At 40.6% G+C, this 26896-nt stretch overlaps 1 long non-coding RNA gene across 1 annotated transcript; it reads right to left on the bottom strand.

Annotated features, from left to right (window-relative positions):
* Positions 1-26760, bottom strand: LOC147914035 (uncharacterized). The gene is made up of 3 exons (XR_015555936.1): positions 26585-26760; positions 25771-25855; positions 1-241 (listed from the first exon to the last, which is right to left on the bottom strand). It is a non-coding gene; the product is annotated as an uncharacterized LOC147914035 (long non-coding RNA).
* Positions 26761-26896: the final 136 nt, after the last annotated feature.

Genomic DNA, 26896 nt, shown 5'->3' with positions numbered 1-26896 from the left:
GGGGGATGGAGGTGTTTTATTTACAAGCCACAAGGTGGTTAAAGATGTAAGCTTGTGGGCTATGTAAGCCCACAACTTCGTAAAGCAACATACATTTTGTGACACGAGATGTAGCTCTGAAAACCATAATAAGTTTCCTGGAAGGATTGACTTAAATCTGAAGTGAAGAAGTTCTCTTCAGGTAAAGCCTTGGTCAGCTGCAGAGAGCAGGGTCACTCAGTCCGGCCACTCAGATCAGACCCTGAGGAGAGAAGAAAAGGTGTCAAACGTGCCGCGAGAACAGCCCTCCCAGAGCTGTCGACAAGACTTTTGAATTATGGTTTCCATAGCTAACTCATTCTCAAGAAATGCAGGGGCTGTCAGGTCAGTTTGTTATCTGTGTCTACTGCCCAGGGGAAAGATCCAGGGGAAAGTTTGCTTTAAAAAGACAAAGTTGACTTTCCCAGTCGGGGATAGGAGTGAAAGCTTCTTTCTTCTTTTCTTTCTGGGCTCCATGGAAGAGTCTCCAGAGCACAGGTCTTTATCCAAGCAAGAAAAAGGGGGTGTGTGCCACGGCTGTCTGGCCGTTCTCGAGTGTGGGCCTGTGGGCTTGGGCCAGGAGCAGGAATTCCCCACACAGACACCGAGTCTGCTGCCCGAGACAGGAGCGGCGGCTCCACAGAAAGCCACTCTGTTCCCTGCCACCAAGTAACGCTCACACAACACACACACGCAGCCACGGAAAAAGGAGTATTTGAAAGGAGTGTTTTTGTTCCCTAGAATACACAGTGCTCTTATTTCCTTAGGGGTGCAGTAAAAATTAGCCAGGAATAGATTGCCAAATGCAGCTGAGAGTCGGAGGGATATTTATCTCCATAGGCTGGGGTTGCTGGGTCTGGTCGCTGGGACAAACGTTGAATACTTCTATAAATCATAATGAAAGATTAAAATAAGAAAGCATTTGCTAAACATGTCTGGCAGGAGGCTTTTTATGCTGTTATTTTTTTTACCACCAACTGCTGTTCAGAGACTTCACTAGGCTGTTTAAATCCAAGAGAAAATGTGTATTTGTTTGAGGTGGGAGGCAAAAAAAACCCCAGCAGTTCATGCACGGAGCCTTGGTTTACGTGGGTTTTTGAGGTCAAAGAAAATTCACTTGGGAGATCTAAGTGCATATGTTACATTAAGTGTAAAAAACAACAATAAAAAAAAAATATATCCCTAGGACGTGTGAATTTTTAACAAAATGGTCGATTGAAGTGTTTCATTTATTTTCGATTTTATCATCATATAAGAATCAGGGGCCGGCCCAGTGGCGTAGCAGTTAAGTGTGTGCACTCCACTGCAGTGGCCTGGGGTTCCGCAGGTTCGGATCCTGGGTACGCACCGACGCACCACTTGTTAGGCCATGCTGTGGCAGCGTGTGGCAGCGTTCCATATAAAGTGGAGGAAGATGGGCACGGACGTTAGCCCCGGGCCAATCTTCCTCAGGAAAAAGAGGATGATTGGCATTGGATGTTAGCTCAGGGCTGGTCTTTCTCACACACGCACACACACAAATATATATATATAAAAGAATCAATTTCCTTAAAAATCTGTGAAAAAATTCCATCAATCATTTAAAAAATTATGAAATATCTTTGTGAGCACTATTGGACAACTATGACCTTTCAAGAACTTGTAGCTATCAGAGGACACGGGGAGACACAGCCGTGGGTCTCAGTTCACTTTTTTGTGAATAAAAATTCCCTATTTGTTTAGAGTAAGAGGTGGAATAAAATAAGAGTAAGACTTCCTTTCTAGCTCAGAAACCATCCCTTCCTGAAGTTTGTCCTAACTGTCCCTGAAGGCCCAGCGTAATGCCCGCCTCTGTCAGAAAGCCTCTGTCCGCAGCCCCAGGGCTGGCCACCTGCTCAGGACCTGGGAGCATGAGACGGGCCAGAGCTGCACTCTTCTCTCTGTGGACACAGTCTGCCTCGCTCAGAACTGCACTCTCACCCAGGGCAGTGATCACACCTCAGGCTGCTGTTAGGGGCTGAACTGTGTTCCCTAAAAATTTGTATGGTGAAGTCCTAATCTCCAGTACTTCAGAAGGTAACTGTATTTGGAGACAGAGTCTTTAAAGAGGTGATTAAGGTAAAATGAGGCCATTGGGGTAGGCCTTGATACAATATGAATGTTGTCCTTGTGAGAAGAGGAGATTGGGACACAGACACACAGAGATGGAAGACCCTGTGAACACCCAAGGAGAGGGTGGCCACGACAAGCCCGGAAGAGAGGCCTCAGGACAAGCCAGCCCTGCCAACACGTCTACCCTAGACTTCCTGCCTCCCGAATTGTGTGAAATAAATGTTTACTGTTTGAGCCCCTCAGTCTGTGGTACTTTGTTATGGCAGCCCTGGCAAACTAATACAGCTTTTTATGCTCCATGTCACATAGCTCTGAGCCTTAACCAAAGGAGCTCAAAACTTGTTTGTCAGTATATCAGTTTCCTATACATAATATATAATAATGTAAATATATGTAATAACATATAATTATACATATGTACTACATATTTACTCATATACCATATATAATATATAGTATATATAGAATTATATAAATTAATGTATTAATATATTATATATTATAATTAATATATAATACATATTATAATGTATATATTAATATTATATTATAATGTACATAATACATTATATTTACTATATGTATTATATAATACTAAATATTATATACACAGAATAAATATGAGTGTGAAAAAGAGTTGCTGTTTTATGAAAACTATAAAAATTTAGTGAGTTGTAAAAACTTGCTATAAGTAACAAACCTGTAAAAAAATTTAAAATAAAAACTATAAAAATTTAGCAGCCTCCCCCTGGACTTGTGCTTCTAGAAAGATGTAATAGGGGCCTGTCCGGTGTTCGTTTGTTCTGCTTCAGCGGCCCAGGGTTCGCAGTTTCGGATCCCAGGGCACGGACGGACGCACCGCTTGTCAAGCCATGCTGTCGCAGCGCCCCATATAAAGTAGAGGAAGATGGGCACGGATGTTAGCCCAGGGCCAATCTTCCTCAGCAAAAAGAGGACGATTGGCAATGGATGTTAATTCAGGGCTAATCTTTCTCATAAAAAAAATAAAAAGAAATAAAAAATAAAAAAAAAATAGAAAGATGTAATAAACGTTTTTTTCTGTTCCTCCTGCTAAGTACAAACAAAAACAATAAACAGTATATGTAACACAAACATAAGAAGACTCTTGAAGGTAGAGAGAAGGCAGACAGCTACAGAAGTCAACACTCAAGGAAAAATGGTGATGAATTCCTTGGGATTTCTTTTTGCCTTATATATCCCAGACATGGAGCTGAAGAACCTGGCAACCCAGAAGTGTTAATAAGCACAAACCAAAAAAGCCCCAAGAAAAGCCTACTGTCTCTAGCTAAAGGACTGGGAAAGGGCAGCCTAACAATACAGAAAACTTCTGGAAAACAACTGCTCTACCCTTGCCAAACACCAGGAAAAAACTGTGGCCCCAGTCCAACCCCACTAGCAAGGGCCAAGTGAGGGGCTTTTACTCCACAATCTCTCCAAACTGAAATAAGATGCCCAGTGCCCTGCAGGGTGCATCACAAAGGGCCAAGTAGTAGGCTGAGAATTGCATCTTCAGAGAGAGTATTGGGAGCCCCCCCCACAGTGTCAGAGTATGGACATCCACCCCTACACAGTGGTAACAAGGAATCCCTCCCACTGCCCACTACAGAAGGCCTAGTAGAGAGTCAGGACTTTCATCACCCCCTGATGCAGTGTCACTGTAGGCCACATGGGGAGCAGTAACAAGGTACCACTCACCATCCCAGCCAGGATGGTGTCAGTGGAGGCCTAGTGCACAGCCGGAACTCCCACACCCAACCAGCAGTAGCAAGGAGCCGATCCTCCCTCATGTGTCAATAAAGGCCAAGTGGAGAGCCTGGACTTCTACCCTCACCTGGCAGGAACAAGGCAGATGCCCCTTTCCTTTGCTGGAGCAATGTCAGAGGAAGTCAGCTAAAATAGACGGTTTAAATAAAATCCAGATTCTCATAACATAATACCCAAAATGTCCAAATTTCAGTTGAAAATCACTCATTATACAATCAGGAAAATCTCAACCTGAATGAAAAATCAGTCAATAGACACCAACTCCAAGATGCCTAAGATGTTAAAATTATCTCACAAAGATTTTAAAGCAGCCATCATAAACATGGTGCTCCAATGAGCAATTATAAACATACTTAAAATAAATGAAACAAAAAGTCTCAGCAAATAGAAGATATAAAGTAAAACAAAAGGGAAAATTTAGAACAGAAAAATATAATAACTGAAACTTTAAAAAATACTCAGTATATGGACCCAACAACAATATGAAGAGGATAGAGGAAAAATCAGTGAACTGGATGATAGAACAACAGAAATAACTCAATCTGAACAGTCCAAAAAATATATAGAAAAAAAAAGAAAGAAAGATGAACAAAGTCTCAGGGAGCTATAGGTCTACAAAAAAAAAAAAAAAAAAAAAAACCTAACATTCATGGCATGAGTCTCTGAAAGAAAGGACAAAGAAAGTGAGTCTGAAAAACTATTCAGTGAAATAATGGCTGAAAAATCTCCAAATTTGACAAAAGACATAATCCTACAGACTCAAGAAGCTGAGCAAACTCCTAACAGGATAAACCCGAAGAAATCCATATCAAGAAACCTTATAGTCATACTACTAAAATGTGAGGACCAAGAAAAAAATAATTGAAAATAGCAAGAGAAAAAGAATACCTTTTCTCTAGGGGAAAAACAATTTGAATGAGAGTGAAGTTCTCTCCAGAAATTAGAGAATATAAAATATTTTTAAGTGATGAAAGAAAAGAACTATCAGCCCAGAATCCTATACTCATAAAATACCCTTCAAGAATGAAGGGAATTCAAGACATTCTCAGATGAAGAAAAAAGAAAGAACTTGCTGGCAGCAGAGCTAACCTAAAAGAATGGCTAAATAAACTTCTCTAACCAGAAAGGAAATGCTAAAAGAAAGAAACTTGGAACATCAAGAAATAAGAAAGAACAATGGAAAGAGTAAAAATATGTATCTAGACAATACATGTTCCTTCTCTTATTGAGTTTTCCAAATTACACTTGATGGTTGAAACAAAACTTATAAGACTTCCTGATGTGGCTCTAAAAGTATGTAGAGAAAAGTATTTAAGACAATTATACTTTAAGTAAGGTTAGAAATGGGACATAAAGGAAGGTAAAGTTTCTAAACTTTATTTGAACCGGAAAATATTGACATCAGTAGACTGTGAATTAAAAAAAAAAAAAAAGCTATAGAAAGAGATACATTCAAAAACACAGAGATAAATCAAAAAGGAACTGAAAAAAAAATGTTCAACTAACCCAGAGAAAGCCAAGAAAAAATACACAAAGAAATGAAAAACAAAGAATAAAGAGAAAATGAAAATAAAACAGCAGGCTTAAGCCTTAATAGTTCCATAATTACTTTAAATTAAAGTCTGAATACATCACTTAAAAACAAAAGATTGGCCCAGCAGATTCAAAATCATGACACAACTCTATATTGCCTTATTATTATTATTCAAATGTGATGATATAGGTAAGTAAAAAGAAAAAGATGTATCATGCAAACATTAATCAAAAGAGAGGAGGAAAAGCTATATTAATATCTGATAAAGTAGACTTTAGAGCAAAGAAAATTACCAGAGACAGAGAGGAATCACGCATAACAATAAAACGGTAGGGCCACCAAGAAGACATAGCATTCCCAAATGTGTATGCACCAAACAACAGGACTGCATAATATGTGAAGCAAAACCTGATCAAACTGAAAGGAGAAATAGCAAACCCACAAGCTTACTTGGAGACTTCAACCCCTCTCTCTGCACTTGATAGAACAACACGACAGAAAACCACCAAGAATATGGAAGAACTCAGCAACACCATCAACCAACAGGATCTAGTCAACATATCAAGAGAGGCTGTATCCTGAGTCAGAAAACAAAAGCAACAAGCTTAAAAGAATTAAAATCATACAGAATGTGTTTGCTGCCCACAATGGAATCAAACTAGAAATTGAAAATGGAAAGATATCTGCAAACACTTGGAAACTAACCAATGCACTTGTAAATATTCCATGGGTCAAAGAGGAAGTCTCAGGAGAAATAAAAAATACATTGAACTGAATGAAAATGAAATACCACATAGAAAAATTTGTGGGACATGGCTAAAGTAGTGCTGGGAGGGACATTGATAGCACTAAAAATGCTTATATTAGAAAAGAGGAGAAAAGTAAAAAATCACCACCAAAGTATTTAGCATATTCAAAATAGCTAAGGAATTCACGCTGCTGGTTAGTAAAATCTTTCAAAATTACCTAATTGGCTCAAAACAATCTGTAAGTACCACCCTGATTATGTGTGAAAACAATGATTTCCTTCATTAAGTAGTAGATAATAACAACAATAAACAAACACATAGAGACAGAGATTGGATTGGTGGTTACCAGAGGGGAAGGGGGGAGGGAGGAGGGTGAAAGGGATAATTCGGCATATGTGTGTGGTGATTGGTTGTAATTAGTATTTGGGTGGTGAACATGATGTAATCTATGCATAAATAGAAGTATAATGATGTACACCTGAAATTTATACAACGTTATAAACCAATGTTACTGCAATACACAAAAAATTAAAAAAAAAAAAAAAAAGAAAATTTTCAAATCAATGATCCAAGTTTCCACCTCGAGAATGTAGAAAAGGAACACAAAGTAAGCAGAAGGAAGGAAAATAATAGAAAAGAACAGAAATCAATGAAATTAAAAGCATAACAATAAGAGAAAATCAATGAAACAGAAAATTTTTCTTTGAAAAGATCAACAAACAGACAAACCTCCATCAAGACCTACAAAGAAAAAAAAATTGGAGAGGACACAAATTACCAAAGCAGGAATGAAATGGGATATTACTCAAAATGATAATAAAGGAGTAAAATGGACAAGTCTACACACATACAACTGACAACTTAGTTGAAATGGACCAATTCCTTGAAAAGCATGAACTACCACAACTTACCTATTATGACGTGTATAATTTGAATAACGTTTTACCTATTAAGAAAATTCAATTTGTAACTAAAACCATCCCCAAAAGGTAATTTCCAGGTACAGGTGGTTTTTATGAAGTATGCTACCAAACCTTTATAGAAGAATTAACTCTAATTGCATAAAATCTATCCTAGAAAATAGAAGCACCAAGTTATCCCCCAGGCAGAAGGAACAGCCAAGTCTGATCAAATGCCAGGGGCCAAGACGACACAGGCTCCCTCTGAGTCTCACAGCTTCAGGAAGCACCATATTAGGCCTTTTGAAAAACTGACATATATCTCAGTGTTTATTGAGAGAGAGAGATAAAGAGCAAAATAATTAATATAGAATCTGTTAAGCATTCCAAAGTGAGTATATGAATGATACTAATGGGGGCACAGAGCAGGTTGGGGTAAGATCTGAAATAGCAAACATTTTGGATTATAATAAATTTTAAACAACTTTAGTGTCAATCCTTTCGAGTAATTACACATCTAGTACTTCAGATTTTTAAAAGGTTGGAAGATATTAATGAACAACCAAGTCTGTATTGTAATTAACACATTGATTTGCATATAAAGTATATACTGAAAAACACAGAACTTCATCTTCAATATACTCTATGTAAGCCCCAAGCCCTGCTTGTGTTATTAATTTTAAGCAAATAAGTCTTCACATATATTACAAATTTAAATTGTAGTCAACCTAAGATCTATGACACAGTACAGTCTGACTTGATTAGGTTTTGCTATAAACACAGATGATTTTTTGATCCGTTTAACCAAAGATGATTTCTTGCTACCAAGTGAGGTCAAGTCTAAACATAATATAAAATGTGATAAAGTATTATAAGTAAGTATTGCTTATATGCCCTCATGTGCACAAATATATGTTTATTTCTGATATCTAGATTGTACTCTTCACCTTTGCAGAAAGAAGTCTGCTGTATAAATGCATATAATAATATAAACTATCTGCTCCTGAGCCAAGAAGTCAAAGCAGTCTGTAAAGCAGACTCCGAACAGGACCTGGTGCTCAAATCACAGCATATCCATGTCTGCTGAAAACACTCAGCAGTGAGGCATGTGGAAACAACATTCTCTTTACCCAAAAGGCGCTGTCCACATCCATCTTCCAAGGGAAATAGCTTTCCAGGGACTGCAGGCCGATAAGAGATGGCAAGTGATAAATGAAGCACTAGTGTCAAAGGACAGATGGCCCCTGAGGGTGGGAAAGCCAGTTAAATTTGGACGGGAGCTATGCAGGCAAATGCATATCTGCCAAAAACATCACACACACATGCACACATGCATATGCATCCCCGCAAGCATAAGTGCACACATGCACGCACATGTGGCACAGCAACAACCAGCAGTCCACTCAGGAAGGAAACTGGAGCCCCCTCAAGTGGAACTCCACCCTTTTGCTTCCAACAGTGAGCAACGGATTTAATCTCTCTGAGCCTCAGTTTCCTCAGATGTGGAACAGAGAAAATAATATTGCCTATCTCACAGGGTTGACATGAGGTTAGATGCTTTAACACATAGAAAATGCGAAGAACAGTGTCCAGCATTTAGTAGTACTTAAGAACTGTAGCTTATTCTTCAAAACAAGATATAGATTTTTCATTACCACCTTTTTGGTTTCCACCCTCCACCTCTGACTATTTACCTGTTAAAACAAGCATCTCTGAATATAAATGCTGGTAAATTTCAATTAGTCAAGCTCAAGATTTGTTCTTAGGACAAATCTTTAACCTTAACCAACTTGCCCAGTCACCTCTGCTGTGTTTTCAGATGCTTATTGAATGCTAACAAGTCCAACTTAAGGAAAGGAAGAGGGGAAAACCCTCCCTTCCTGCTGGTCTCTGCGCCCTCTCCCCGCCAGGCTTAAATATCTGGGCACCAGCAGGAATGAGGAAGCCCTGCCCTGGCAGTTCCCGAGGCCAGCGGGCATCTGCCTCCTGCAGGCTTTGGGATGGTGGCCTGCCTCCTCCCAGCCTGCAGGAGCAACGCATCTGAGGCCGGAGGTGAAGGGCTAAGAGCTCCAAGTCTCCTTTTGGAAAAGCACCAGCTATGTTTGAAACAAAGTACTTCCTCAAGACCAAGAAAGTCCATATTAGTAAAAGCACCAGAGAACTGCCTCTCTGGCTCTTCCTCTAGAATCTCTTTCCTGGTTATTTTTAGTAGTTGCTTTCTCCCTGGCCAAACCGTGAAAAGACGGGAAGTGGTATTCCCAGCGCAATACCTCTGACTTCACCTCTTCTGGTAGCTCTGGGCCATGCCGGGATCTCAGTGGCCACAGAGGGTCCCGGTGGAAGGCTCAAGTCAACTCCGTCATCTGATGGCCAAGGGTAGAAATCCTAGCTCTGCCTTCTTGGGAATGTCACTTAACATCTCTGAGCATTGGTGTCCTCAGACGATGAAGTTCTTAATTAAGTGACATACTAGATAAAAGGCCTTAGCCCAGTGCCAGTAATCCCTAACTATGGGTTATATATTTAGTAGTAGTAGTAGTAATAGTATTCTGCCTGGCTACTAGTCAGATAGTTTCCTATTAAATAATAATCACTCAGGCAATCTAATTCCTATTATTTTTGGCGATTTCCTAATATAGTTGGCTAAATCCTGAGGTATATCTTGATAAAGTCACTAGAACACACAAGACCAACATGATGGGGCCCTGGTTACTTCTAACCTTGCCGTCCTCATTTCCTCTTGAAGCGGAGTCTGTCAAGATGGCCACAGTGACTCCTCCAGCCCCACCAAGATGCCCCTTGCGGTGTGACTCGGCCACTCCTCCCAATAAGAGGAACAAGCTTGAGTCTGTGTTGGCCTTGGGACTTGCTGTGACAAGTAGAAAGTGGCAAAAGAGAATCTGGGGGACTTGGGAGGCATGGCCTCAGGGGGCCGGCAGCACCCACTCAGGCTCTTTCTGCTTCTGGTGACGTCTGCATAAAGAAGTCTGAGCTAGCTTCCTTGAAGGTGAGAGGCCACCTGGCGAGAGAGATCTGGCCAACAGCTAGCACCAGCCCCAGAGCGAAGCCATCTCAGACCATCTCGCTCTTATTGAGCCATCGGTTCCCATAAGACCAGCAGAAGGACTGTCCAGCTGAGCTGAGCCCAGACTGCCGACCCACAGAATCGAGAGCTAACGATTGTGGTTTTAAGCCCCTAAGATTTGGAGTGATTTGTTCCATAGAAACAGATAGCTAATACGACTCTCTTCGGGCACAACAGTGTCCTCACAGTTTTTTAAGCACACCAGGCTAAGCTCTAACTCAGGGCCTTTGCACGAGGCTCCCTCTCCCTGCAGTACTTTCCCCCCAGAAATGCCTTCTGCGTGGCTAGCTCTCTCGTATTCTTTAAGTATCTACTCAAAAGTCTCTTTTCCATTGAAGCTTCCCTGACCCCCTATCTAAATTTGCAACCTTTTCCCATGACACTTTTATCTTCCTTCCTTACCCCCTTGACCCCTGTGGCACTTATCTCCGTCTAACATAGTACATATTTAACTATTTGGGAGTGTTTGCTTCTGTCTCTTGCAGTGGAAGGAGAGCCCCATGAGGGCAGTTTTCATTGGCTTGGTCCTAGAACACTACCTAGCACAGTAAGCTATATTAGCTTGGGTAAGCTTGGCTGCTGTAACAAAGAGATCCCCTAACAATCTAGCAGCTTAAAACAGATAAGTAGTTATTTCTCTCAGCGGTGAGGTGAGCTTTCCAGGCTGGCAAGTGGCTCTGTTCCATGAGACCTTTCAGAGACTTGAGTTCCTCCATCTGAATTCTCCACAACATCCCCTGCATACTTAAGTCTGGGTGGCAGGAAACCTCTCCAGCCCAACTCACAGGAAGCTACAAGTGAACCCACTGGGGCATCTTAAGTCACAGACCCCAACGTGGCACAAATCTCTTCTGCTCGTGAGGCCATTCCTACCCACGTGGGAGGCTGAGGCCAGGGTCTGTCTGGGTAGCCTTGTGCCCAGCTACAAGCCTATTACCACAGGAGGGAAAGAAGAGACTTTGAGTACCAGCAATAGACTTGATACTGAACCAAGTGGGGTCGCCTCCTGGAGAGTTAAATAAGACTCTACACCAGTGGAAGTTGTCTCACAAAGTAAAGTGTATTTGCAGCAAATAGGAGGCCATGAGGAATCATTTCCAAAGTCATCGAGTCCCTGAACAAAGGAAAGCAGGAACTTTTATTTGGTTGGGGAATGAATATTCAAAAGGGAGAGGCGGGTATTCGCTTGCACAGGCTCAGTTGGAGAACATGCTTCCACATAATGAGGCCTAAGCTCCTCCTGGAGAGATTTTTGCATTAAAAATAAGGCAAAGGTAATGGGGATAGCTCTTGTCTTGAGGCTTGGTCAGTTTCAGGATGGCTGGTGGTTACATCTCCTTAACATACAAAAGGAAAAGAAACAACTTGGAAAAACAGTTAATTGCTTCCAAACCCACATTTGAGTTTCTCTAGGCACCTCGTAGGTGGCAGACTTGGCCACCATTCCATCAGTAATGGACAGCTTTCCCAGGAATTGTTCTTAAGGAACTTGTACCAAAATAACTAGCATTGGAACTAACAATAAAAAACGAGAGATAAATTATATGCATGCGCCACTTTTTCTGAGGCTCCTCAGGCTTAGCTGAGAGACATGATGGATTAGCTGGTGGGATCCACAGCCACACACGGAGGGCTAGCTGAAAGTCAGCAGAGAAAAAAACAAGCATTTAATCTTGTATTAGGCAGGAAATCAGGATGACAGAGAGAGCTATGATGCTAGAAAAGCATGCAATGCATGTGGAGCCACTATTCCTGATTCAAGTCCAACTCTGCCTGTGGTTGACTGGTTTGTGCACTAACCAACTAACCGTTCTGATCATCGGCTTCTTCCCCTAGAAAATAAGGAAATCAGGTGGCATTGTTGAGGATGCAGTTAAATAATGAATATGAAAGCAGACTGGAGGCCAGAAGCCTGTAGAAACATTAGATGTGATCTGAACCAGACTAAGGGAGGCACCAAGCAACCAGCTTAGGGCAATTTTGGTCTTTAGGAAATCTGCACTTCTCTGAATTAGCAAATTCTCTTCTGATATGGCAGTCATACCTCTTACTACTTGGTGGTAAAGAGAAAAATAAATGTAGAGCATTACATGACCATCTTAGGGGAAACATTTGGATTATTCTACAGTTTTCTTTCTTTCAAATGCTGCTGTAAATGCAAACACAGGCACTCCATGTATTTGATGCATTCACACAGGCTAGGCACGATTAGAAGTCTGTGAGCCTCAGTGGAAAAAGGAATAGGGAATACATCCAAGCAGTTCTGTCCAAAAGATGGCCCAACAACTCAGAGGTGGCCAGGAAGGGGTAGGACCAGCCATGCTCAACCCACTGTCTACATTGAACTCAACTCCACAGCCCTGTTGTGAAAGGGAAATGGTGAGGCCTTACCAGAGCCAGCTGGAGTAGATACTCCCTTCATGGAAGTTTAGACTGCCCTTTGACGTTCTCATTAATAAAAAATTTTTCAGCAACTGTTAAGAGAATAACCTTGAAAATGCTTCAAAATATACTTGTTTATATGAAACTCACAATTCTACCACTAGAACTGGCATTATTTTTAAAACAAATCCTTACAGAAGATCTTACGTGAAGCCCAAAGTAGGGAATGGGAGAACCTTAGCTGTATACTGCTGCCCTGGCATCATAAAGGGCTTTTATAAGTCAGTCACCCTTTGTGCTGCATTATCCAGAGCTTTGCTAGCAAAAAGGAAACAACGAAATGAGTCATTTTTTTAACCTAAATAAGGAGTGACTTGATTATCTATTACCTGGTTATATTGATATATACCCACATATTGATAAAGTAAGTTCTAATATGTGTACAATAGACATTAACAATTCAAAACAAAAGACTTTGAAACAAAGACATTTAAAAACTTGAAATCCAGAACAAGAAGAAACACGTTAGAATTTAATCAACATAAAAGGCTCTGCAACACTGGCTCAGTTTTTGTTTACATACAAAGTCCTCTGACCACTAAAAAGAGACTATGTTTAAATTCTTAGATTGAATTTGAAATTACAGATTTCCCAGTGAATTTACTGCAGCACGAGCTGATCACTGAGAACCTCTTCACTGATTAGCCACAGATTACTCCCAAGTGGACCTTAAATTGACTCCCTCTCTTTCTACCCAGATTTACTGGTCTCCTCTAATTTCCCAAGTACTTGCTAGTCCCACAACATTCCTAAGCCTGGCAACACCCACATTCCCAGAAACAGCCATCTTCTCAAATGCATCATTGCCATCTGCAGAAAACCAATCAGTTAACGCCACAGTGTTATAAAACAATGCTATTATTATAAAATAAAACAACTAGCCAGTGATTTAGCGTTTCTCCCCTAAATCATTGATGGTAGCTGTCTTATTAACCATGTCCTCGGACATCAGTATTAGTCACACTTTGTTTCATAGATCCCCACGTCTGAATTAAATGGCTCTGCTTCAGGGGAATCCAAAGAGAGACATCACTTGTGAAGTTTCACTGACACAGAGTCAGTTGATACAATTTCCCACATGCTGGATACTTTGGGGAAAAGAAGCAGAAACAACATCAGCCTTTGTATCTTGACCTCTTGCCTACTGTGACTCTTGAAGAGTCATGTGTATGCAATCAGAGCTTTAATAAGAGATTCTTAGATTTGCCAAGGGAAAAACTTGACCTGATTTCACCAGGAATGAATGAAGAAGAAGAAAAATGTATTTGATTCTCCCTAAGCTCTCCCTAAACAAAGTAAGGTCAACGGTGTAAAACAGATATTTTATTAAAGTAAAGAGTCTCTTGGCTCTAACTCCTTAAGTATAGCTAAACTGTGTGTTTGGCTAAAAGAAAACAGAAGACCAGTCACGCTATTTCTATCTGTTGTGGAGCTCAGTGTGGCATGCAAAAGAAAAAGCCAAGGTCTAGCTGATCTTGAGGCTGAATTGCCACCAAGGCCTAAAGACTAGATGACGAACAGCTAGAAAATTGTAGGAAGCTAATTATCTACAAATTCAAACCAAACTTTGACATGTCAAATGATGTCATTATAACTAAAGCTCTAGTTGGGACTTTTTATTGTTTAACATAAAATCTCTTTAGCACAGGACATGATATCACCTAACGGAATACAATACAGTTCAAGGCAGGCAGATGCTCAAAAACAATAGAAATAGAAAAAAATAGCAAACTGATTTCCAAAGTTTCAAGGACATTATTGAAAAGTACACTTGAGTGTAAGCTAAAAAACTGAAGGGCATTTGACGCGCTTTTTGTAAACATTGTTAAGATTATTTTTCCTTGTCAGAGACAAAACACTTCTTTCCCTAAGACAGAGAGGAAGGGTAGATGGAATTGCTCAGGGTAGGATGACCCCTATTTTCTGTTCAAAGTAGGAGACAAGGCTACGTGCTCAGCAGTGTGACCCCTACAGAGTATGGTGATGAACACACACACAGCAATCAATATCACAAATTACCAAGAATGTCCTCACCAAGAGTTATTAAATTAGAATGAAGTTTTTTGTTATTGTTGTTACAAAGCATATTCTAAGGCAGGCTCTCAAAATAACGTATTCTTCTGATTGTAGAATTGTCATGTGAGTATCCTAAAACCACAATTATGAGAAAGCAGGGGAGGTGACTGAGGCCCCTTCATTTATTTACTTGCTTTCAGAATGTCATGGGTATTGCTGTTAACATGTGCCTGGTTAAGTGGATTTATGAATTAAATTATCTGGTTTTACTAAACTAGACCTAAAAAAAAGGACAAGTAGGTTAAAATCATTTGTTCACAGGAACCCCAAGTTCAGGGTAATAATAACATGGAAGGCACAAGCCAACAAGACAAAGGCAGTGCTGCTCCTTCTTCCTCTCCATCGAGCTTTCCCATCCACAATATGAGGAACTACAGTCAGCGATGATCTAGTCAGATTTGCAAGAAGCTGGCCAAAAAGAAATACAAATTTATTAGTTAGAAAGATTATTTGAAGTATGAGATTACAAATGAATTACTGATGAGGAAACTTGAACTTAGTGTGCACTGTGATTTAAAATATAAACTAATGATAGCATGATCAGTAAGATAATTAAAAATATGTAGGCGCCGGCCCGGTGGCGCAAATGGTTGAGTGTGCGTGCTCCGCTGTGGTGGCCCGGAGTTCGCCGGTTCAGATCCCGGGGACGCACAGATGCACCGCTTGTTAAACCATGCTCTGGCGGCGTCCCATATAAAGTAGAGGAAGATGGGCACGGATGTTAGACCAGGGCCAGTCTTCCTCAGCAAAAAAGAGGAAGACTGGCATCGGATGTTAGCTCAGGGCTGATCTTCCTCAAAATAAATAAATAAGTATGTAGAATATGGAGAAAATGTTTACTATTTTTAAAAGATATTTAAAGCTGTGAATACTCAACATAGTACTTTACAAATTTTTAATTAACATAACGAGAAATATTTGTAAGTCTTGCTTGGGGTCTCTTGCTTAATGGTAAAAGAAAAAAATGCCAAATAGCTTTGGGGAACACTTGTTCTTCTTTCTACTGTAAAAAAATGTTGAAGTAATATGCGGAAACAAATATGGAAACGATATATAAATCATTTATTCTTCAGCAAACACTACTATAAGATGCATATAAAATAGTTATGTTTATTTAAAGCATTAAAAGACGGAGTGAACCCTGTTCCCCGGCTGGGAGATTTGCTATACCACATTGCTATAAAGACATGTATTTGTCAGGAGAGGCTATCTGTAACATTCAACCTCAGAATCCCAATGTTGTAAAGCAATGAAGATCTATTTCTCACTTATTCAATGTCCACTGAAGGTCCTCTGGACCAGGACACTTTATGGAGTGTCTGTCCTCTAAGCATTAAATGTGGAGACCCAGGCTCCTAACATCGTGTGCCCCCACCATGCAGCACCCTTTGCTTCCAGCTGCACAGAGGGGGAACCAAGCAGAAGATCAAGAGAGATGTTGTGTCGCCAGGCCTGGATGCAGCTCCTTTCACTGCTGCCCATGTTCCATTGACCAGGACCCAGTTATATTGTCGCATCTTAATGCAAAGGGGCTGAGAAGTGCAGTCTCTCCACCCGACTAGGTGGAAAATTAAAAGTGTGTTTTAAACTGTCACGATATATTTCTAACATGTGTAAGCTTATGGTATTTGATCAATTTTGTTTCAAGAGCAAAATTTTGTGAGCCTTTAAAGAACATATATTCCAACGAAAGGATATTCTAACATAAAAGAAAGTAATAAATAAAAACATTTGTCAAAAAACTGTGAAGCTTTGACAAGAATGAAAAAACAAAACAAAACAAAACCACTGAGTAAGGCTATAAAGGTAGCACCAGACATAAAATCAATCTATTGCTTAATTCATAGCCAAAGTACTTCAGAAAGGAAGTTAAATTCAAAGTGATCAAAGTCAGTAATGTAGTCAATTTTATAAAAAACAGGGCTTTAAAATGTTATGAAACCTTGAAAATAATTCATAATGAGAAGGGGAGTGACTATGAACACTTTTATGCCACACTGTTTACTGATCAGAACATGGCAGAGGATACAAAAGCTGTCAAATGTCAGAATGAGCTGTGAATCATTTTACTACAAGACAAGCACTCAAGATTTGTTGACATTTTCTGTGACATGTGGCCTTCATCTCATAGATACTTGTGCCACCTCCAGCAATGGTGGATGAGAAATAAAAAATTCAACAACCCATTGATGATGAAAACCCTCAGGAAATTTGGAATAGAAGACAACTTCCTAATCTTATATAGGACATCTATGGAAAATCTACAGCTTACATCATATTTAATGGTGAAATAAATGGTGAATGGCATGTTCCCTCGAACACAGGAAACAAAGCAAGGATTTCTACTTTTACCACTTCTCTTCAACATTACACTGAAATTGGTAAAAGTAGAAATCCTTGCTTTGTTCCCTGTGTTGGAGGGAATGTGCCCAATATTTCATCATTAAAAGAACATAAAGAAAAAAAGGGATACAGATTGGAAAAGAAGTAAAACTGCCTTTATTTGTAGACAACATGATCATCGATGTAGAAAATCTTAAGTAATCTACAAAAAAATCGAATAGAAGTAATATATGAGTTCAGCATGATTCCAGGATCCAAGATCAATACACAAATATCAAACACATTTTATGTACTATCAAAGGACAATCACAATATTAAACATTGCATTCATATTAGCATCAAAAATACCTATGAATACATGTAACAAAATATGCTCAGACAGGTACCCTTAAAACCTCAAAACAATGCTGAGAGAAACTAATGAAGACCTAAATAAATGGAGAGATATACCATGTCTATGGATCAGAAAAACCAATAGTTAAGATGTCAATTCTACCCAAATAGCTATATAGGTATGACGAAATCCCAATCAAAATCTCAGCAGGAATTTTTATTTTTGTTTTGGAAATTGACAAGCTGATTCTAAAATTCATATGAAATGAAAACGTTGTTAATCAAAACAATTTTGTAAAAGAACAACATTAAAAAACTTATTACCTAATTTGAAGACTCACTATAAAATTACAGAAATCAGCACAGTGTGATATTGGCATAAGGATAGACATAGTGATCAATGGAACAGAACAGAGAGTTCAAAACTAAACCCACACTTATATAACAATTTGACAAAAATGCCAAGGTAATTCAATGGAAAATGGGTAGGCTTTTATATAAATTGAATATGCCTATGAAAAATAACGAACATTAACCCTTACCTCACACATATACAAAAATTAACCAAAGGAACCAGAGATCTAAATGTAAAAGATAAAACCATAAACTATATAAAAAATACAGAAAAATATCTTTGTGGCTTTGGGTTAGGCAAACATTTTTTAGATAGGACACAAAAGTATGAAACACAAAATTAAAATTTGATAAATTGGACTTTATCAAAATTTAAAAATTTGCTTCTCAAAAGCCACTAGTAAGACAATAAAAGCAAAGTCACAGACTGGTGTCTGATAAAGGTATTCCATCCATAATATATAAACAATACCTACAACTCAATATTAAAAAGACATACAATCCACTAGTTAATAGAGAAATGCAAATTTAAACCACAATGAGATAACACTACATACCCACTAGAATGACCAAAATTAAGAAGACTGGCAATAGTAAGTGTTGGTGAGGACTGGGAGCAAATGGAACTCTTACACATTTCTGGTTTGAATGCAAAATGGTATGGCCACCATGAAAACCAGTTGAGTAGTTCCTCATACAGGTAAACCTACACTGATCACATGACCCAGCAATCCCTCTCCTAGGTATTTACCCGAGAGAAATAAATACATATAATCTCACAGACTTGCACTTGAATGTCCAGAGCAGCTTTACTAGTAATAGCCAAAAACTAGAAACAGTGCTCATGTCCACCAATGGTGAGCACTGGTGAATGGATGTAGTACATCCACGCAATGAAACACTGCCCAGCAATAGAATCGACAATACATGCCACAGCAGGAACGAATCTCAAAAGCATTTACGCTCAGTGAAAGAAGCCAGATACAAAACCATACAAGGCTATTTCTATGCTATTATATGTTTATAGAAAAAACAAAGGGACAACATGTGGCTCAGTGGTTGCCATGGTGGAAGGGGAGGGGTTGGCAGCCAAGGGGCAGGAGAGGACTCTGTAGGGTGACAGAGCATTCTATAGCATGGTCATTGCGGACAGTCACAGGAATGGATCCACTTCAAAACTCATCAAATTACATCCTTAAGACTAGTGATCTTTATTTTATGTAAGTTATATCTCAATAAAACTTTTAAATAGGTCTTTGGGATTTGGATGTTTATTATTATCACAATGCCTGTTGAGGTTAAAAAAATTTGAATATGGTGGTGTACTTATTTTCTATTGTTACGTTATAAATTACCACAAATTTAGCAGCTTAAAATAAAAATACAAAGTTCTGGCAGGCTTGACTGGGTTCTCTGTTCTCGAGCTCACAGGTCAAAATGAAAGTGTCAGCCATCTGGATGTTCTTGGGGAGAACCTACGTCCAGGCTCATTCAGGTTGTTGGCAGAATTAATTTCCTCATGGTTGTACGGCTGAGGTTCTCATTTCCCTGACATGGAGCCCCCTCCACCTTCAAGTGAGCAACGGCACATGCAGTCCTTCTTGTGCTTTGAATCTCTCTGCTTTCCCCTCTATCTTCCTCTCTGCTTTTAAGGGCTCATGTGATTACATTGGACCCACCTGGATAATGCAGTATATTCTCCCTCTTTTAGGGTCAGTTGATCAGTAACCTTAATGACATCTGCAATACCTCTTTCGCCATCTAAGGTAACATATTAACAGTCCTGGGGATTGGAGTGTGAATCTTGGGGACCATAATGCTGTCCCCACAGACAGCCCACTACCACTGATAATGATCATAGCTAACAGGCATTGAGGGCAGCCTACTGGTGCCAGACAGTGGGCTAAATGCCTCAAAGTCATCACTGCAGTTTATCTTCCTAGCTGCCTGACAAGTTGGGCACTATTTCTTTGGTCATTGTCCAGTGTGGAAAATGAGCAAGGAAAGGTTTGCAAGTTGCCAGGATCTTTTGGCTGGTTAATGACAGGGCAGACATTAGATTCAGATCTATCTGGTTGCAAAGCAGTAAACTGATGGCGGCTGTATTTTGATCACTATGTCATTCTTGTCAGCTCAATTTTATTTTAATAAAAAGTGACCATGGCCTCTCACCAGTCCCTCATTCAGAATTGTTTGCATTTTTCCTTCACAATACATTGCACAGTTTGCAGTTACCTATTTTTTTAAATGATTTAATCAGCACCTGTCTTTTCAGTCAGCCCTAGCGGTCTAGTGGTTAAGATTCAGGGCTTTCACCTGTGGCCCGGGTTCATTTCCCAGTCAGGGAACCACACCACCCATCTGTGGGTTGTCACACTGGGGCAGCTGCGTGTTGCTGTGAGGCTGAAAGCCCTGCCCACAGGATTTGCAATATTAGAAGGGTCACCCATTGTGGACGGGTTACAGTGGAGCCTCCAGACTAGAACACCTAGGAAGAAGGACGTGGCTATGCACTTCTGAAAAAATTGGCCATGAAAACCCTATAAATAGCAGTGGAGCACTGTCTCATAGAGCGCAGAAGGTGAGAGGATGGCACAAAGACTAGGCAGGGTTCCACTCTGCTGTACACAGGATCGCTAGGAGTTGGAATTGACTTGACAACACTAACAACAACAAAAATCTGACTTTTCACTAATTCACAATTGCCCTGAGGGGGACTATGTCTGTCTGCTCAGTATTGTATCTCCATGTCCCAGTTGATGCTTGATTTATGGTAAACGGCTCAATCCATGGTTGTTGACTGATTGAGTGAATGAATGAGCAAGTGAATAGCATATAAGTATACATCCCTCTTCTGTTATCCTCTCCAAATGCTGCCCATTACCCCCTGCCTTTAAGAAGATGAGAGAGAACAATGAAAGTATGACTCAAACTAAAGGCACGCACCTATGTCCCTCAGATAGGGATGCATCTATGCTCCCTGACAGATTAATTGCAACATTCTACCAGTGCATTTGTGGAAAGGATTGCTAGGACCTGTTGCCTCTCTGTTCTTCTCACTTGTGAAGAGAGCTCGTTCTTTTATAATAATACAAGTCATATCTTATCTCATCACCATATTTGAATGAGTGAACAAATTGAGCCCACCCTCCTCTAGATTTTAGGAAGAATTGCCTGGACTAGCATGTCCCAGGCAGTCCCAAAGCAGGACTGAATTTCTTTATGGCACCACACAGCTCAGAGTCTGGTCTTCCTGGACTAGCATACACGCCACTTTACCATGTGACTTTACAACAGAGATGGTCAGTGCCCAGCAGGCAGGAACTGTGATAATTCATGAATACATAACATGATGCACTGGGCATACAGCAGGCACCCAAAATACTGGTTAAATGAATGAATGTAACAAGTGCAACACATGGAAGCGGATTCCATGACTCTCCTGGGATTTTTATCATTAAAAAAAAACAAAGTCTTGCTCCCTGAAATAGAATGAAGGCACATCCACAAATATAAGGATAACAATGTTGGCCAAACGCTTTCTACAATTTTGAATGTGGAATTGCCTTTCCTGATTTGCCTATGTTTCTAGTACTACAAAGACAATGTCCCTTTGATGCTCCTAAATGTAACCCTACGTTAAACATTAGATCAGAGCAGGAAGGATTTTCTTTAACCACAGTTGTATTTCTCAAGTGCTAAACAAAGCATGCTCTGAGTGGCTTGACTGGCAAGCTTAATTTTAATGAAATGCCGGAAAATACATCACCAGGGTTTTCTCTGTCAGTCATCCCCAGGCAGTGAGAACAGGGCAGCACCTGCTCCAGGTACAGCCTATTCTGGGACAGCCATTTGGTATATTCCCCACCAATATAGGGCACAAGTTATGAAAAAAATATCCCAAATTCCTTCCTATAGCATGTCACAAATCTAGAATGAGAATCACAGGGAATTTGAAGGTAGAACTTTGAATTTGCAGATGAAATCTTGGCTTTGCTTAGATAATTTGAAATACTGAGCAAATGTGAAAAGATATGATACACTAGGTTGATACAACATGGCATTTTTTTGTAGGTCAAAAATGGACAATTGCTGACATTTTCATAAGGTTCAACCCAGTGAAGAGGCTGTGAGTAGATGGATATCAACTTTAGTTTTGCTTTTAAGAATCACAAAACTGGAAGGACCCTCAAAGAAAATGAAATCCAACTTTCTCATTTTAAAGCTTGTGTTTGCAGGATTAGGTATAACTGAAAGTAACTGAAAATCCCCAAATATCAATGGGATAAATAAGATAGAAGCTTATTTCACATTCCTGTCCAGGAGTACCCACAATGTAAGAGACACAGCCCCTTCTTAATTTCCCCCTCCACTCTGAGAGGTTCCCCATGTCCCCAGTGAACCTCATGGTCTAAGATGGCTGCTGGAACTCCAGCCATTAAATACACAGGGGCTGGTCAAAGAAGAGGCTTACAAACCATGCAGACAGAGGTCGGATGCTGGAGAACTGCAGAAACTGTGCTACAGGGCTTGGATATTATCTTATAGGCACTGAGAAGGCATTTCAATATTAAGCAGAAGGAAGACATAGGTGGATGTGTGTTTTAGCTACATCACTCTGGCAGCCCTGTGGGTGGCTTGGAGAAGCACGAGACAGAAGACAGTGGGCTAACGCAGGGGCTGGGCGGGAGCAAAGAGGACAGCTCAAACGGGAGGCACAGCAGTGGAGGCAGTAAGCACAGCCTACACCTGAGAAGGTAAATAAGAAAGGGCACACTTTAGACAATAATGAAAAGATAATGCAAGGTCAACAGGATTTTGACTTCCTCCTGGCTGTGAATAAGCAGATATAAGAAAATACGTAGCCTTTTCGGGGGAATATCTACACAAGAAGCAGTGTCTTCAGGGGAGAGGCAGGTTTCAGACAAGAAAGGTGGAGAGAAGGCTCTGTACAAAAATGGATCGTGTAAGGTAAATGTTCACAATTGAGGAGGGGTTTGTTGAGTACAGCTGAAAGGTGTTAGAGAGATCTAGGCTAAGAAATAAAGCCTAATAAGGGGGTAAGTATTTGGAGATAGGCAATTCTGGGAGCTTTCTTTTTCTCTGAGTAAGCAAGAATGATGGAAGTGGGGGATGTGGTTAGGAGAGTCTGGTCTCAAATATTTGGACTGGTATAGGTCATTTTCTGGTCAGCATTGGCTCAGAGGCCCAGGCAGTACCAGGCCTGGTCTGAGAGGACAAGCCTGGTTCTGTTCTGCGTAGGAGGCATGTGACAGCTGCAGAGGGACAGGATCAGAGCCAGAGTGCTCCCTGGCGCTCCAGGCTCCCTTGGAAAGTGGCAGGCACTACTGTCCCTGTGGTCGTTATGCAGACAGCACAGTTTGCCACGACCTAGCTCTGGGTGCCCATAACCCAGCATTCAGTAGGAGGAGCCTGGCGGGTTCTGTGGGATTTCTTGGTTGGCTATGGAAGGCCTGGAGAAGCAGCTTCTTTATTCAACCTGCTGACATTATTGAAGTTGCAATAATTACTTATCACGTGCCACATCTTAATTTTTAACTTTGTAAATTACATGTAAGAAATTACATGTAAGATATAAGAATCCTATCCTTAGTAAACCTTAGGCATTTGCCTTAGCCACCAGTCACTTGATTATGGTTTAAAAGAATTATCTAGAAATATATTAACACCAGCAAATATTGAGTGTGTATTTTGGGAAAAGGTATTCTTTCCAACTCAGCCTCCTTTCTAGGCCCTGCTGTGTGTTCACAAGGGCCCTCCCAGATGGGGTGCTGTGGGGGAATTCAGGGCTTACCCCTGCTCAGGTGAATTCTCCCACTCCTCTCCCTTAACACAGACAACAGAACATGAACTGTGCTGTCAACCTTCAGAGGTACAGACAGATAGATGATAGATACAGAGATAAAAATAGACATATATAGGGGCTGGCCAGGTGGCACAAGCGGTTAAGTACGACGCGCGCACCACTGCGGCAACCCGGGGTTCGCCAGTTCAGATCCCGGGCGCACACCGACGCACCGCTTGGCAAGCCATGCTGTGGCGGTATCCCATATAAAGCAGAGGAAGATGGGCATGGATGTCAGCCCACGACAAGTCTTCCTCAGCAAAAAGAGGAGGATTGGCAGATGTTAGCTCAGGGCCGATCTTCCTCACACACACAAAAAAATAGACATATATATAGGAAGAAAGAGAGAGACATCACATAATTGACAGTCTAGTAGGGAGGAAAAATTACAGAAAGAAAGTAATCACTCATTGTGACAAGTGCTATAAAGGCAATGGTCCTGGGACAGAGAATGAGGATGCACAGGGAGGGATTTACTCTATATGGGGAAGTCAAAAACTCTCGGAAGAGCTGCCTTTGGGGTGGGGTGAAGAATATGCAGAAGTCCTGGGGCAGACAACTGGGTGGCTGGAGGTACTGAAAGCAGCTTGTCACCACCGTGTAGCAGCACAGGGGAAGTGGCAAGAGAAAGCCATGGAGATTCAACCACCCACATGGTTGGCTAAAATCACCTCTGCATTTCTCATCTCTATCTCTACAAAACAAAATTGGTAAAAATGAATTTAAATTATGTAAATAACTAACCTTTATATTTGCCTTTTATTAAAATAATTTCATAATAGATTTATAATATACTTGGAAATCAATTATATGATGTCATTTCTTAAACAGCTTCCAAATGCCTGCATCATAAAAGGTCCACATTAAGTAAAACATTTTCATCAACTCAAGGTCCAAACTATTTATCATGGCAAAATTCCAATTAATTGTGATTCAAAGGAAAGGTTGTTTTGCACACAAAGTTAAAGGAAGCATTTATAGCATTAACAGTCCCTTTAATGTACTTTTGTATTTACAAAAGTATCCATCACAAAATTGCTTGAATTTTGGAAAGTCCTATAATCATTTCATGCATAGTAAAAATTGTATATAGTACAAATTAAATGCAGTTTATTATTCTATTATTGATTGATTTGATATGAGGTAACTGTTCAGGCTTAATTGCCTTACTCTGAAAGAGCTCCAGGGAAAGTAATCCTGTGTCTGCTCCACACAAGCAACTAGAAACTACAAATAGAAATCTCAATTTGCCTTGAAATGTGATTGGCTGATTCTATCAGGCCTGCAGTTTGTTTCTAAAGTCTAAAAATAGTACGTTAAAAAACTCACAATAATGTAATGAACGCCTTAAAGTTTAGCAGTATGTTGACAAAACATGTCCCTAATAAATACCTTGCTTTCCCTGAGAAATCCTTGCAAAAACTTTTGTAACGTCAACTCAGCAGCCCACTGTCTTAGAGAAGTGCATTTCACAGAACAATGCATTTGGAAATGTTTTGCTAAAAGATTACACGGAAAAAAGAACTTAGGGAGGAGACAGATCGGGAGGAGGGTACCTCACAAAGTTTTCTAACCAGGTTAAGGAATTTTTGCCTGGTAGAACAGATTTGATCTTTTAACATCAGCCTTCTGTGGTATTGTCCTTACATCACTTTTTCCACTTTAAGGGAACATAGCTGATGGATCCCAGGCCTGAAGCTTGTGAGGTAAGAACGGATTAGCTCACCTATAGGTGCCGGCAACAAGCTCCTCTGTATGACGTCTGCGCAGACGCCTGGACACGCCCATTAGCGTGCTTCCCACCGTGGACGCCGTTCCCCAAGGCATGCCAGCAGGGCGTCTGTTCAGAACACAGAGGAGGTGGTTCTCGACAGACCTACCCATGTGAGACACCTGCGGCCCACGGCCTCTCTTATTAACTACTGACGACCACTCTTTCAGCTTCTTGTCTTCTGGAATGAGCACTGCAACAATCTCTATGAATTAAATATTTGCTACAACCCTGGAATATAACAAAAGCCACTAGTGAGTGTAATTCACAGGTGAGTGTAATTAGAATAGATCCAATCTTTCCCATTTGTTCTCCATAATCTCATGAGAAATGTCACAGCTGCTAGTCAAGAGGGCATATAGGAATACTATTTAACCAGAGAACTGTTGCAAACTCATAATCACCATCATTTCATATTGGTTACCTGTTCTCAGAGAATTTGCTTTAAGATGATACAGTCCCTGCCTTCACCAACCACCCTTGACTCTGGTTTCAAACAGCGTCCAATCCTGCACTCGACAAACAAATGAAACAAGGAAAGAAAATCAGAGACCTCAACACTGGAACTATTTCATTTTGGATTGTTACTCATGGTTGGCAGAATTTTCCTGTTTTCAGTCTAACGATGGCACCATGTATACTGTAAAGTAATCTGTATTCAAAGGTATTTCCCCCTCTGAAGTTAAACACGTAGACACGTTGGAGAATACTCTAGGTTTTGTGCTCCTGGCTGAGTTAACCTATTTTATTGCTGTCTTAATTCAAATACAGTACCCCATCTGTGGTTAAAAAGAGCAGAAAGTCCTCTCACATTAAAGATGTAAGGACTACCCTTTGCAGTCACAGAACTCATCTTTCAAATAAGTAAAAAATCAATTTTACTGGATTATTTTCCAAAAAAGCAAGATTGGGCTGTACCACATAGCCAAGTGGTAGTTGTCAGCCTGTCTCTATTTGGAAGGCTGCCTCTTTAACTAACTTAGAAATTGCCAGTGGCTTTTCCAAGATTCCACTGACAGCCTCCACCCTCACCCCCAAGAATGTATGCGGGGGGAGGAAGAAAATAACTAATCCAAGTTCCTCTTCCTCTCACTAACATCACCCAAAACTTGAAGATATCTTGTTCCAGACTCCCTCCTGGCATCACAGCAAAAGTACTGATAACCAAGAGTGGCTCAGCCCTAAGAGCAAGCTCTTCACCTTCATGCACCCGTAAGACAATCGTTTGGATAACACACCTGCTAATTCTTGAAGCTCTTCCAAGTTCCCCCAGATCTCACTGAAGCTTAAGCCGCCCCTCGTGTAACATCTCTCACACAGCGTGCACAACATACTTTTAGACCTTGATGATTCACAGTGCAGTCCATCCAAGGTGCCGTGAACCCAAAAGACAGAAACCACTGAAAATCAAAACTCCGACGTCAGCCATCAGAACACAGTCTGCAAGGAGCCTGGCCTCGACCTCCAAGTGGGACCGCGCACCCCAGCCCAGGAACCAATAGGCGGCCAGTCCAGCCGTTGCCATGGCCACGCCGAGTGTTAGGGCCGCG

The sequence above is a fragment of the Ceratotherium simum genome, chromosome 23, assembly GCF_057802395.1.
Source record: "Ceratotherium simum simum isolate JZ-2026a chromosome 23, ASM5780239v1, whole genome shotgun sequence".
In the NCBI taxonomy this organism is placed as follows: domain Eukaryota; kingdom Metazoa; phylum Chordata; class Mammalia; order Perissodactyla; family Rhinocerotidae; genus Ceratotherium; species Ceratotherium simum.
This window is presented reverse-complemented; position numbering and strand designations above follow the sequence as displayed.